Consider the following 11,567-nt stretch of genomic DNA (forward strand, 5'->3'; position numbering starts at 1 on the left):
CTTCTTCTTGAAACCTTGTTTTTTTATCAAATTCAAAAAGTTGCGGAGACGGGATTTGAACCCGTAACCTCAAGGTTATGAGCCTTGCGAGCTACCAAGTTGCTCTACTCCGCGATAAAGAAAAGAATTGATAACTAATGAACAAAAACAAAGATGGAATGCGTCCCTTTACCATATCTATATAAATAGAATAAACCATTTATACATAACGGTAAAGGGACCCTCCTATGATCGCTGATAATAAAATGAAAAAAATGAAGATAATTGGAAATCCTTACCAACTGGATCTTGTTGCACCCGGCAAGAAACATGCATGAACCATTTCCCGAAGTATGTGTCCAGATAATCCAAAGTCTCGATAATTAGCTCTCGGTCTTCCGGTCGAAAAACAACGTCGATGAAGACGTATAGGTGCACTATTACGCGGTAGTGATTCTAATTTTCCATGAATTTCCCATTTCTCACTTAACGACGGAACTTTGCTTATTTCTTTTTTTGAGGATCGGCGAATCAAATGATATTTCTGTTCCAATTTTTGTCTCTTCTTTTCCCTCTGAATAACACTTTTCCTTGCCATAATGGTTAATTTGCTATTAGCATCAATGATAGAAGTCGGATCCTAGATGTATAAGTGGCTTCTCTTCCCTATAGAAGGAAATGAGATTCTTGCCAGATATATATAATAAAGAATTCAATTAACCGAATTTGCCCGATGTAGAGGCAATTAAGAAGGCTGCATAAGTAAATATATAACCTACGGAAAAGTGGGCTAGTCCAACCAATCTTGCTTGCACAATGGAAAGAGCCACTGGTTTATCTCTCCATCGAATCAAATTAGCCAAAGGTGTACGTTCATGAGCCCATGCCAAAGTTTCAATCAATTCCTGCCAATATCCGCGCCAAGAAATTAAGAACATAAATCCAGTAGCCCAAACAAGATGTCCAAACAAGAACATCCATGCCCAGACTGATAAACTATTCATACCAAAAGGGTTATATCCATTGATAAGTTGTGAAGAGTTCAACCATAGATAATCTCTTAACCATCCCATCAAATAGGTAGAAGATTCATTAAACTGTGAAATATTACCCTGCCATAGTGTAATGTGTTTCCAATGCCAATAAAAAGTAACCCATCCAATGGTATTTAACATCCAGAAAACTGCCAAATAAAATGCGTCCCAAGCGGAAATATCACAAGTTCCGCCTCGTCCCGGGCCATCACAAGGAAAACTATAACCAAAATCTTTTTTATCAGGCATTAACTTAGAACCACGCGCATCCAAAGCACCTTTTACTAAAATCAAAGTAGTTGTATGTAAACCAAGAGCAATAGCATGATGAACCAAGAAGTCTCCAGGCCCTATTGTTAAGAATAGAGAATTACTATTCTCATTTACAGCGTTTAACCAACCAGGCAACCATATGCTTCGTCCCGCATTGAACGCCGGACTGTTCGTTGAAGATAAAAGTATATCGAACCCATAGGAAGTTTTACCATGAGCAGATTGTATCCATTGGGCAAATATAGGTTCAATCAAAATTTGTTTCTCCGGAGTACCAAAAGCAAGCATGACATCGTTATGGACATAAAGTCCCAGAGTATGGAACCCCAGAAAGAGGCTAGCCCAACTTAAGTGGGATATGATAGCTTCTTTATGGTCTAACATTCTTGCCAAGACATTATCTTGATTCTGCTCTGGATTATAATCTCTAATAAAAAAGATAGCTCCATGAGCAAAAGCCCCTGTCATAATGAAGCCTGCTATATATTGATGATGAGTATATAAGGCAGCTTGAGTAGTAAAGTCTTGCGCTATAAACGCATAAGCAGGTAAAGAGTACATGTGTTGTGCTACCAAGGAAGTAATAACCCCTAAAGAGGCTAGAGCAAGACCTAATTGAAAATGAATTGAATTATTGATTGTATCATAAAGACCCTTATGCCCACGCCCCAATCTACCCCCCGGAGGAGTATGTGCTTCTAAAAGATCTTTAATACTGTGACCAATCCCGAAATTAGTTCTATACATATGGCCAGCAACTAGAAAAATAAACGCAATAGCCAAATGATGGTGTGCAATATCAGTTAACCATAAACTTTGAGTTTGCGGATGAAATCCTCCGAGAAGTGTTAGAATAGCAGTTCCTGCTCCTTGAGGGGTACCAAATATATGATTATTGGAATCTGGGTTTTGAGCATAAAGATTCCACTGACCTGTAAAAAATGGACCTAATCCCTCGGGGTGCGGCAAGATATCTAATAAATTGTTCCATCGAACGGATTCCCCCCTGGACCCCGGAATAGCAACATGAACTAAATGCCCTGTCCAAGCCAAGGAACTTACTCCGAATAGTCCTGACAAATGATGATTGAGGCGGGATTCGGCATTTTTAAACCACGAAACACTCGGTTTCCATTTTGGTTGTAGGTGTAACCAACCTGCTATTAAAGATATAATAGAAAGTATTAATAGAAAAATAGCTCCAGTATAAAGATCCCCATTAGTACGTAAACCGATTGTATACCACCACTGATAAACACCAGAATAGGCTATATTAACAGGACCTAGAGCACCCCCTCGAGTAAAAGCTTCTACAGCTGGTTGACCAAAATGAGGATCCCAAATTGCATGAGCAATAGGTCTTACATGTAAAGGATCCTGTACCCATGTCTCAAAATTACCTTGCCAAGCTACATGAAAGAGATTCCCGGAAGTCCACAGAAAAATGATTGCTAATTGCCCGAAATGAGAAGCAAAAATATTCTGATAAAGACGTTCCTCAGTAATATCATCATGACTTTCGAAGTCATGTGCGGTAGCAATACCAAACCAAATACGACGAGTAGTGGGGTCTTGAGCTAAGCCTTGACTAAAGCTTGGAAATCTTAATGCCATAATGATTTTCAAATCCTCCTAGCTATTATCCTACTGCAATAATTCTTGCTAAGAAGAATGCCCATGTTGTGGCAATTCCACCTAGAAGGTAATGTGTTACTCCTACAGCACGTCCTTGTACAATGCTCAAGGCTCTGGGCTGAGTAGCAGGAGCAACTTTTAATTTATTATGAGCCCAAACAATGGATTCAATAAGTTCTTGCCAATAACCACGCCCGCTGAATAGAAACATTAAACTAAAAGCCCATACAAAATGTGCACCCAAGAAAAAAAGACCATATGCAGATAATGAAGAACCATAAGACTGAATTACCTGGGATGCCTGCGCCCATAAGAAATCACGAAGCCACCCATTAATGGTAATGGAACTCTGCGCAAAATTTCCTCCTGTGATATGAGTTACTATCCCTTGATCACTTATACTACCCCAAACATCTGACTGCATTTTCCAACTGAAATGGAATATAACTACGGAAATTGAATTGTACATCCAAAATAGTCCTAAGAAGACATGATCCCAAGCGGATACTTGGCATGTCCCCCCTCTTCCAGGTCCATCACAAGGGAAACGAAAACCTAGATTTGCTTTATCCGGTATCAATCGTGAACTACGAGCAAATAGAACACCCTTTAAGAGTATCAATACTGTTACATGAATTGTAAATGCATGAATATGATGGACCAAAAAATCCGCAGTTCCTAAAGGAATAGGTAACAAAGCAACTTTACCGCCCACTGCTACTAAATTTTCACCTCCCCAAGTCAAACTGGTACTTGTTGCTGCACCTGGGGCTGTTGTGCCAGGTGCTAAAGCGTGGGTATTTTGTATCCATTGAGCAAAGATCGGCTGTAATTGTATAGCAGTATCTGAAAACATATCTTGAGGGCGCCCTAATGCGCTCATGGTATCATTATGAATATACAAACCAAAACTGTGAAAACCTAAAAAGATACATACCCAGTTAAGATGTGATATGATTGAATCACGATGTCTAAGGACACGATCTAATAGATCGTTGTATCGAATAGTCGGATCATAATCTCTTACCATAAAAATCGCTGCATGCGCAGCAGCACCGACTATGAGAAATCCACCAATCCACATGTGATGTGTAAACAATGACAGTTGTGTACCATAGTCAGTAGCTAGGTATGGATAAGGAGGCATAGAATACATATGGTGAGCTACAACAATGGTCAAAGAGCCTAACATAGCTAGATTAATAGATAATTGAGCATGCCATGACGTTGTTAGAATCTCATATATACCTTTATGACCCTGGCCTGTAAATGGACCTTTATGTGCCTCTAAAATGTCTTTTATATTGTGACCAATACCCCAGTTGGTCCTATACATGTGACCCGCTATCAAGAAAAGAATTGCAATAGCTAAATGATGGTGTATAATATCGGTCAGCCATAAACCTCCAGTTACTGGATCTAATCCTCCACGAAAAGTAAGAAATTCTCCGTATTTTGACCAATTCAAGGTAAAAAATGGGGTTGCTCCCTCGGAAAAACTCGGATAAAGTTGAGCCAAAAGATCCCGATTTAGGATAAATTCATGAGGAAGTGGTATCTCTTTGGGATCTACTGCAGCATTTAGAAATTGGTTAATCGGTAAAGATACATGTATTTGATGTCCTGCCCAAGAAAGAGACCCCAACCCTAGGAGCCCTGTCAAATGGTGATTCAACATAGATTCTACATCTTGGAACCAAGCCAATTTTGGAGCAGCTTTGTGATAATGAAACCAACCAGCAAAAAGCATTAAGGCTGCAAAGACCAATGCACCAATTGCAGTACAATAGAGTTGTAATTCATTAGTTATTCCAGATGCTCTCCAAATCTGAAAAAAACCAGAGGTTATTTGTATTCCTCGGAACCCCCCCCCTACATCACCATTCAATATTTCTTGACCCACTATTGGCCAAACCACCTGAGCACTAGGCCTAATGTGAGTAGGATCACTTAACCATGCCTCATAATTGGAAAAACGAGCACCATGAAAATACATGCCACTCAGCCAAAGAAAGATGATAGAGAGTTGGCCAAAATGCGCACTAAAAACTTTTCGGGAAATCTCCTCTAAATCATTAGTATGGCTATCAAAATCATGAGCGTCAGCATGTAGGTTCCAGATCCAAGTAGTAGTATCTGGTCCCTTAGCTATTGTTCTTGAGAAATGACCAGGTTTTGCCCATTCCTCAAAAGAAGTTTTTATAGGATCCCTATCTACCAAAATTTTAACTTCTGGTTCCGGTGAACGAATAATCATTGAGTCCTCCTCTTTCCAGACAACACATACAAAGAGACCTGCCAACATAAAACAGAATTAGTGAACTTATTAGAGATGTTTCTATTGAGTTTTGTTCTCTCCTATCTCTCATGTATTGGATATCTTAGTAAATTTCATTTCTTTAGTTTTTCACTAGAACAATTATGATCTCGAAGTCAATTCGGGGCAAGTGTTCGAATCTATTATGACATAAGAGTGAGGCGCTCAACGGACCTATTTTAATCTTCTAAGACCTTTTTGGGAACTCTGAATGGAAGTTCAATAATTTTTCGTGCAGCCTAATCAAATGTATTCAGATTTTATTCTAATTCTATTCCTTAGATTTTATTTTTTTTTTTAGATAAAGTATAAGTATGTACTCTATTTCAAATTGAGCAGGCATTAGCATTCATTATTAGGCAATATACCTATATTTTATTTCTTTTTTTGAAGGTCTCTTTTCTTAATTTGATTGAATATTAGTTTAAATAACAGAAAAAAGGAGAAAATTATCTACTGTATCCACATCTCGTTTATTTCTATGAAATACTAGACAAAATCGAACAAAATTAGAAGGGATATATTTAAATTATGTGATTGGTCGTTCCTATAGAAATGATTTTTGAATTTGATAGGGACAAGAAACAAGAATTTATAACAATATATATTTATCTATCTATATCTTTATATAGATAGATAAATATATAAGAAAAAAAAGAAACAGAGTGTTCTTATTCAAAACGCCCTGTGATCTTCAACCAATTCTGTGCTGCAATATAATTACCGGGGGTGAGAGCTATAGCTTGTTTCCAATATTCAGCGGCTTGATTAAACCAAGACTCCGCAACTTCTGAGTCTCCCTGCCGAATGGCCTGTTCTCCTCGGTCGAAATAGGTGAGTCAATTCCTTTCCTTAGAACCGTACTTGAGAATTTCCTGACTCATACGGCTCAGTAGTCAATTCTTTTTTTGTTCTATTATCTTGAAGTTAACTAAAAGAAAAAAAGAAATTATTAATATGAGTTTCAAACTTTCATTTTTACTAATAAATAAAGAATTTCAAAGAATTTCATCTTTTTTTTTAGTTTTATCTTTTCTCCTACCTTCAGAAAAGGGAATCAAGCATTGGCATTAACGCCCTAATTCTAATTTTCTGAAAGGTAACTATCTCGATTTTATATATCATATACAAAAATATATGATAGATTCATTTCTATAGAATCTTGGTAAAAGTTTTTTCTTTCTTATCTTATAAGTTCTTATAAGTAAAGAGAAAATACTTTCTATCTTTGGGATTTGATACTACACCGCTGCTCAAAATACCAGGGGATCCTTTTTATTACATAAGTGGATTCCTGACTTCTTTATTTATCATGAGATAAGGAAGCAGTTTTTATTATATCGATTGAAAACCGTGTTAATTGATCCTTACGATGCTTCCTTTATCAATTAGATCTTTTATCCATAGAAAAAGAGGGTATCTAGACATATCGATTTCTTCATATTTTTACTTCTATGAAGTTTCTTTGCTACAGCTGATAAAAATCGTTGTTTTGAACGATATATATATGTAGAAAGCCTTTCTTATTTATAATTATTTATATTTCTATATTTCTTATATTAAAATTTGTGGATTTGCTTGTTCTTTTCTTTTTTCTTTCTATAGTGGAGATAGTCGCACGTAATGACAGATCACGGCCATATTATTAAAAGCTTGGGGTAAAAATGGGTTTCGTTCGAGCGCCCGAAAATAATATTCCAAAGCTTTAGTATGTTCTCCGTTACTTGTGTGAATAAGGCCTATGTTATAAAGTATATAACTTCGATCATAGGGATCAATTTCCAGTCGCATAGCCTCATAATAATTCTGTAAAGCTTCTGCATAATTTCCTTCAGATTGAGCTGACATCCGTTACGGTCGTCATTCGGTTCAAAGAATCTCCGCTCCAGAACTGTACGTGAGATTTTCATCTCATACGGCTCCCCCCTTATGTGTGTAATGAGAAAAATCCATCAAATCAAAAAATATTCCAGTATTCTCATTCTCAACTGAACAGAGCTAGTGTTTTTACAATAAATCTCTAGCCAACCTTCCTGTCAAAAATTATTTCTTAACATTAAGTATGTAGGTACTTGATAAAAAAAAATAAGAACTTCAACAATTTCTTTGTCCTCTACGCTGCTTAATTTCCTGGAATTAGTCACCTCAATAATCTTCGATGGTTCTATGGGTATCCAAAATATGAACGAGATGGATATTTATTGTCCCAACCATTCCTGTTAGTCCCAATCTCGATAAGCCATGGATATAGATAGATACAAAGTTTTCGTGTCCTTGATTCCCAAGCGTAGTGCTTCTTTCCCAATGTTGCCTATCAGTACTAGTAATTTGGGGTTGACCTAACCCCATAAGTATAGGTATAACCTTTCGCTTAATACTAGAAACCTAAAATTCAAGCATATAAGGCTTCATTAATCGAGGATACACGACAGAAGGAATTAATCCTTTTATTTACAAATTTCACCTTCAACACGCGTGGGGTTTTTCCATTCCATTTTTTTTTGACCGAAATCGGTCAAAAAAAATGGAATCAAATCACACCATCTCTGTAATAAGTGAATGCCCTTTTTTCTCCTGAAGTTGTCGGAATTATTCGTAATAAGATATTGGCTACAATTGAAAAGGTCTTATCTATAAAATTTTCATTTATCCGAGATCTAGGCATAGGTAGAAATCCATTCTATAATTTAATTAATCATGGTGTGAGAAATCAATCCCACAAATAAAGGAATTGTATAATTATAATACAGTGCGAAATAACGTAAAAATGAACTCATCAATCAAATTTGTTTATCCTAAGACCTTGTAGGAGGTTTTTTTTTAATTTTACTTTGTATTTTTATAGTTTGAATAGGTTTTATGCATTTATGAAAAATAGGATTGATTCACTATTCAACATTCAACCGGTTTCTGGGCATCATTATATAGGAGAGATGGCCGAGTGGTTCAAGGCGTAGCATTGGAACTGCTATGTAGGCTTTTTGTTTACCGGGGGTTCGAATCCCTCTCTTTCCGAATCTTTACCAAATTCATCAATATTACTCATCCCAATGCATACCATTATTTCATATTTCAAATTTGTTTGTTGATATGGACAACTTTATATTCCTCATTTTTCGGTAATACAAAAAATAGTGGATAACGGGTGGGCAAGGAATAAAAATTTTCGCATATCCATGTCTATGATATATGAATAGCAGAAAATCCTTGTAAAAAAAACTCTTGTTATTTTAGTTAAGTTTAAGTTTGACGAGAATAATATTCTACAACCAGTAATTCATTTATTTTCAAACCAACCCATTTATTATCTATTATTTGATTAATTAAACCTTTATATTGGAAAGGGTGAACAGTCAAATGATTTGGCAATTTCTCATGGGGGGCTGAATCAAAATAATTTTGAATAAGAGTTTTAGATTTTTGTTCATCCTTTGCTGTAATAATATCTTGAGGTTTACAACGATAACTTGGTATATCCACTATACGACCATTAACTAAAACATGTCTATGGTTTATAAATTGGCGGGCTTGAGGAATAGTCGCAGCCATACCCAATCGAAAAAGTATGTTATCCAAGCGCATTTCAAGTAGTTGTAATAAAACCTGACCAGTTGATCCTTTAGCTTTTCCGGAGATACGAACGTATTTAAGCAATTGTCGTTCTGTAAGACCATAATGAAAACGCAATTTTTGTTTTTCTTCTAAACGAATACGATATTGAGATTTTTTACTGAAGCGCAATTGATTTCGAAATTCGTTTTTGACTGTTGGCCTTTTACTAGTAAGTCCTGGTAAATATCCTAGACGACGTATTTTTTTGAAACGAGGTCCTCTGTAACGTGACATAAAAACTCCTTTTTTAAAATGAAAAATCTTATAAATCGAAATGAAAACTAAACGAAATGAAAAATATTATAGAATTCTAAATGAAGCGAAATCTACTAAAGTTTTATAGTACAAAGAAGAATTAGATGAATTTTATCAATATCCGAATTTATTGTATATAAAAGAATACAAAAAAGTAGGTTAATTTCTTGATTTCTTCCGCAGAGATCGAACTCTCCCAATTTTTTATTTCTAAAAAAGATATTATCAATTATGTAAAAAACAAATAGAGAAAAGCCGGTTATCGGATTCGAACCGATGACCATCGCATTACAAATGCGATGCTCTAACCTCTGAGCTAAACCGGCTAATGTAAACGAAATATACATATGCAGAAGAATTGAATGGGATCTTAGTTATCAATTTTTAGTTATTTATAACAAAATTCAAATTAATACAAACATCAAAAATAGAGAAAGAAAATATAGAAAATCAAACCCAATTTTTATTATTTCTATTATTTATTTTATCTGATAACATAAAGTGCAAGATAATAATTAATATTATATTAATATAATTTATTTAATATAATTTATTTCGATCTACTATTCTAGATATATATTATTAAATTGATTTCTTTCAAAAAGATTATTTATTAGTACTTAAAGTAAATTTGAATAAATATAAATTTTAGTAAATATTTATTAAGGAATTCCATATTTCTAAGTAAATGTCTAATTCTATATTATATTCAATTAAAAGAATGGTTTTTTTTAGCCACTAGATTCGTTTTAGTTATATAAATTGTATATGAATAAATGGATTGTTTATTTTCTTTTTTTTTTTAAGCAAAAACAAAAAAAAAAAAAGAATCGACCATTCGAGTATTCTAAATTGTATGAAAAAAGAAGATAAGTAGGTACATAGAAGATAAGTAGATATGTGGTCTATATCTGTGTATATTGAATTGTTAATATATAGATATTAGAATTAGTTCTGATTCAAACAAATAAAGGTATCCAATATAGATGAAATAAAATCTATAAAATTGGAGAAAGGGGTTTTTAATATTTAATAAAATAATATGTATTTAATGAATTCAAAAGTTCCCGCATAATTCTCATAATAGAAATGAAAAAAAAAGCATTCTATTATAATCAGATTCAAATAAAAAAAAAGATGGGGATATGGCGAAATTGGTAGACGCTACGGACTTAATTGGATTGAGTTTTGGTATGGAAACTTACCAAGTAATAATTTTCAAATTCAGAGAAACCCTGGAATTCACAATGGGCAATCCTGAGCCAAATCCTGTTTTCTGAAAACAAATAAAAATTCAGAAAGTGATAATAAAAAAGGGATAGGTGCAGAGACTCTATGGAAGCTGTTCTAACAAACGAAATTGACGACTTTTTTTATTGCATTAGTAAAAGAATCCTTTCACCAAAATTACAGGAATGGATCAAAGATAAACATTTAGAAACATATATATATACTGAAATACTCTTTCAATTTGTTACTTTTTATTTTATTATTGAAGATCTATTTGTGATAAAAATATTCACAAATGAAAAATGTGAATCAAATCAATTCGAAGTTGAAGAAAAGATGGAATATTTATTGATGAAATTATTCACTTCATCATAATCGGCTAAAACCCTTGAAGAACTGATAAATCAGATGAGAATAAAGATAGAGTCCTATTCTACATGTCAATACCGACAACAATGAAATTGAAAGTAAGAGGAAAATCCGTCGACTTAAGAAATCATGAGGGTTCAAGTCCCTCTATCCCCAAAAATACTTTTTCATTTTCTAATTTTTTTCCTATATCCTCTCTATCTTGAAGTCCTTATTTATGTGTTTTATTCGATTTATTATTTCCCAACGAAATTGGAATTTTTATTTTCATCAATTTCCTATCTATCATAATTTTCTTATCTATCATAATGACAAGGGACGAGTTTTGGAATAGATATAAATATATATGTGAAACACATAGAATTTTTTTTAATCAGAAATGTATAAATTAATATCTTATTTTTTAGCAAGGAATTTTCATATGCGTAATTAACGATTAACAATAAAAAATAATTATTACTGCGGAAACTCACTTACAAACTTTTTTTTTACTTAGTTGATATAGATTCATTAACATAGATTTTAAAAATCTTTTAAAATCAAAGTATTAAGCTTCAAGAATGGTCGGGATAGCTCAGTTGGTAGAGCAGAGGACTGAAAATCCTCGTGTCACCAGTTCAAATCTGGTTCCTGACACAAGATTCATTTGTATGAGTATCTATCCCCCATATTCATTTTAATGAATATGGGGGATAGATACTCATACAAATTTGTGTTCTTCTAGATTCTGATACATAACATATTTCTTTGATCTATTTAGGTATCTGTAGATATACTTTTCCTAGATGATTAAAGAATAGATGCAATTTTTTATTAGGTATATTCGCTTATCTATAGTATCTATATATATATAGATATAGATA

At 34.0% G+C, this 11,567-nt stretch overlaps 3 non-coding genes across 3 annotated transcripts; 2 read left to right on the plus strand and 1 right to left on the minus strand.

Annotated features, from left to right (window-relative positions):
* Positions 1 to 8,165: 8,165 nt before the first annotated feature.
* TRNAS-GGA (transfer RNA serine (anticodon GGA)) lies at positions 8,166 to 8,253 on the plus strand. The gene has a single exon. It is a non-coding gene; the product is annotated as a tRNA-Ser (tRNA).
* Positions 8,254 to 9,358: 1,105 nt separating this feature from the next.
* On the minus strand, positions 9,359 to 9,431 carry TRNAT-UGU (transfer RNA threonine (anticodon UGU)). Its single transcript has one exon. It is a non-coding gene; the product is annotated as a tRNA-Thr (tRNA).
* Positions 9,432 to 11,267: 1,836 nt separating this feature from the next.
* Positions 11,268 to 11,340, plus strand: TRNAF-GAA (transfer RNA phenylalanine (anticodon GAA)). Its single transcript has one exon. It is a non-coding gene; the product is annotated as a tRNA-Phe (tRNA).
* The last annotated feature ends 227 nt before the right edge of the window (positions 11,341 to 11,567 follow it).

The sequence above is a fragment of the Vigna unguiculata genome, unplaced genomic scaffold (genome assembly GCF_037176805.1).
Source record: "Vigna unguiculata cultivar grain cowpea cultivar isolate G323 ecotype 2 unplaced genomic scaffold, ASM3717680v1 ptg000470l, whole genome shotgun sequence".
Classification (NCBI taxonomy): Eukaryota; Viridiplantae; Streptophyta; class Magnoliopsida; order Fabales; family Fabaceae; genus Vigna; species Vigna unguiculata.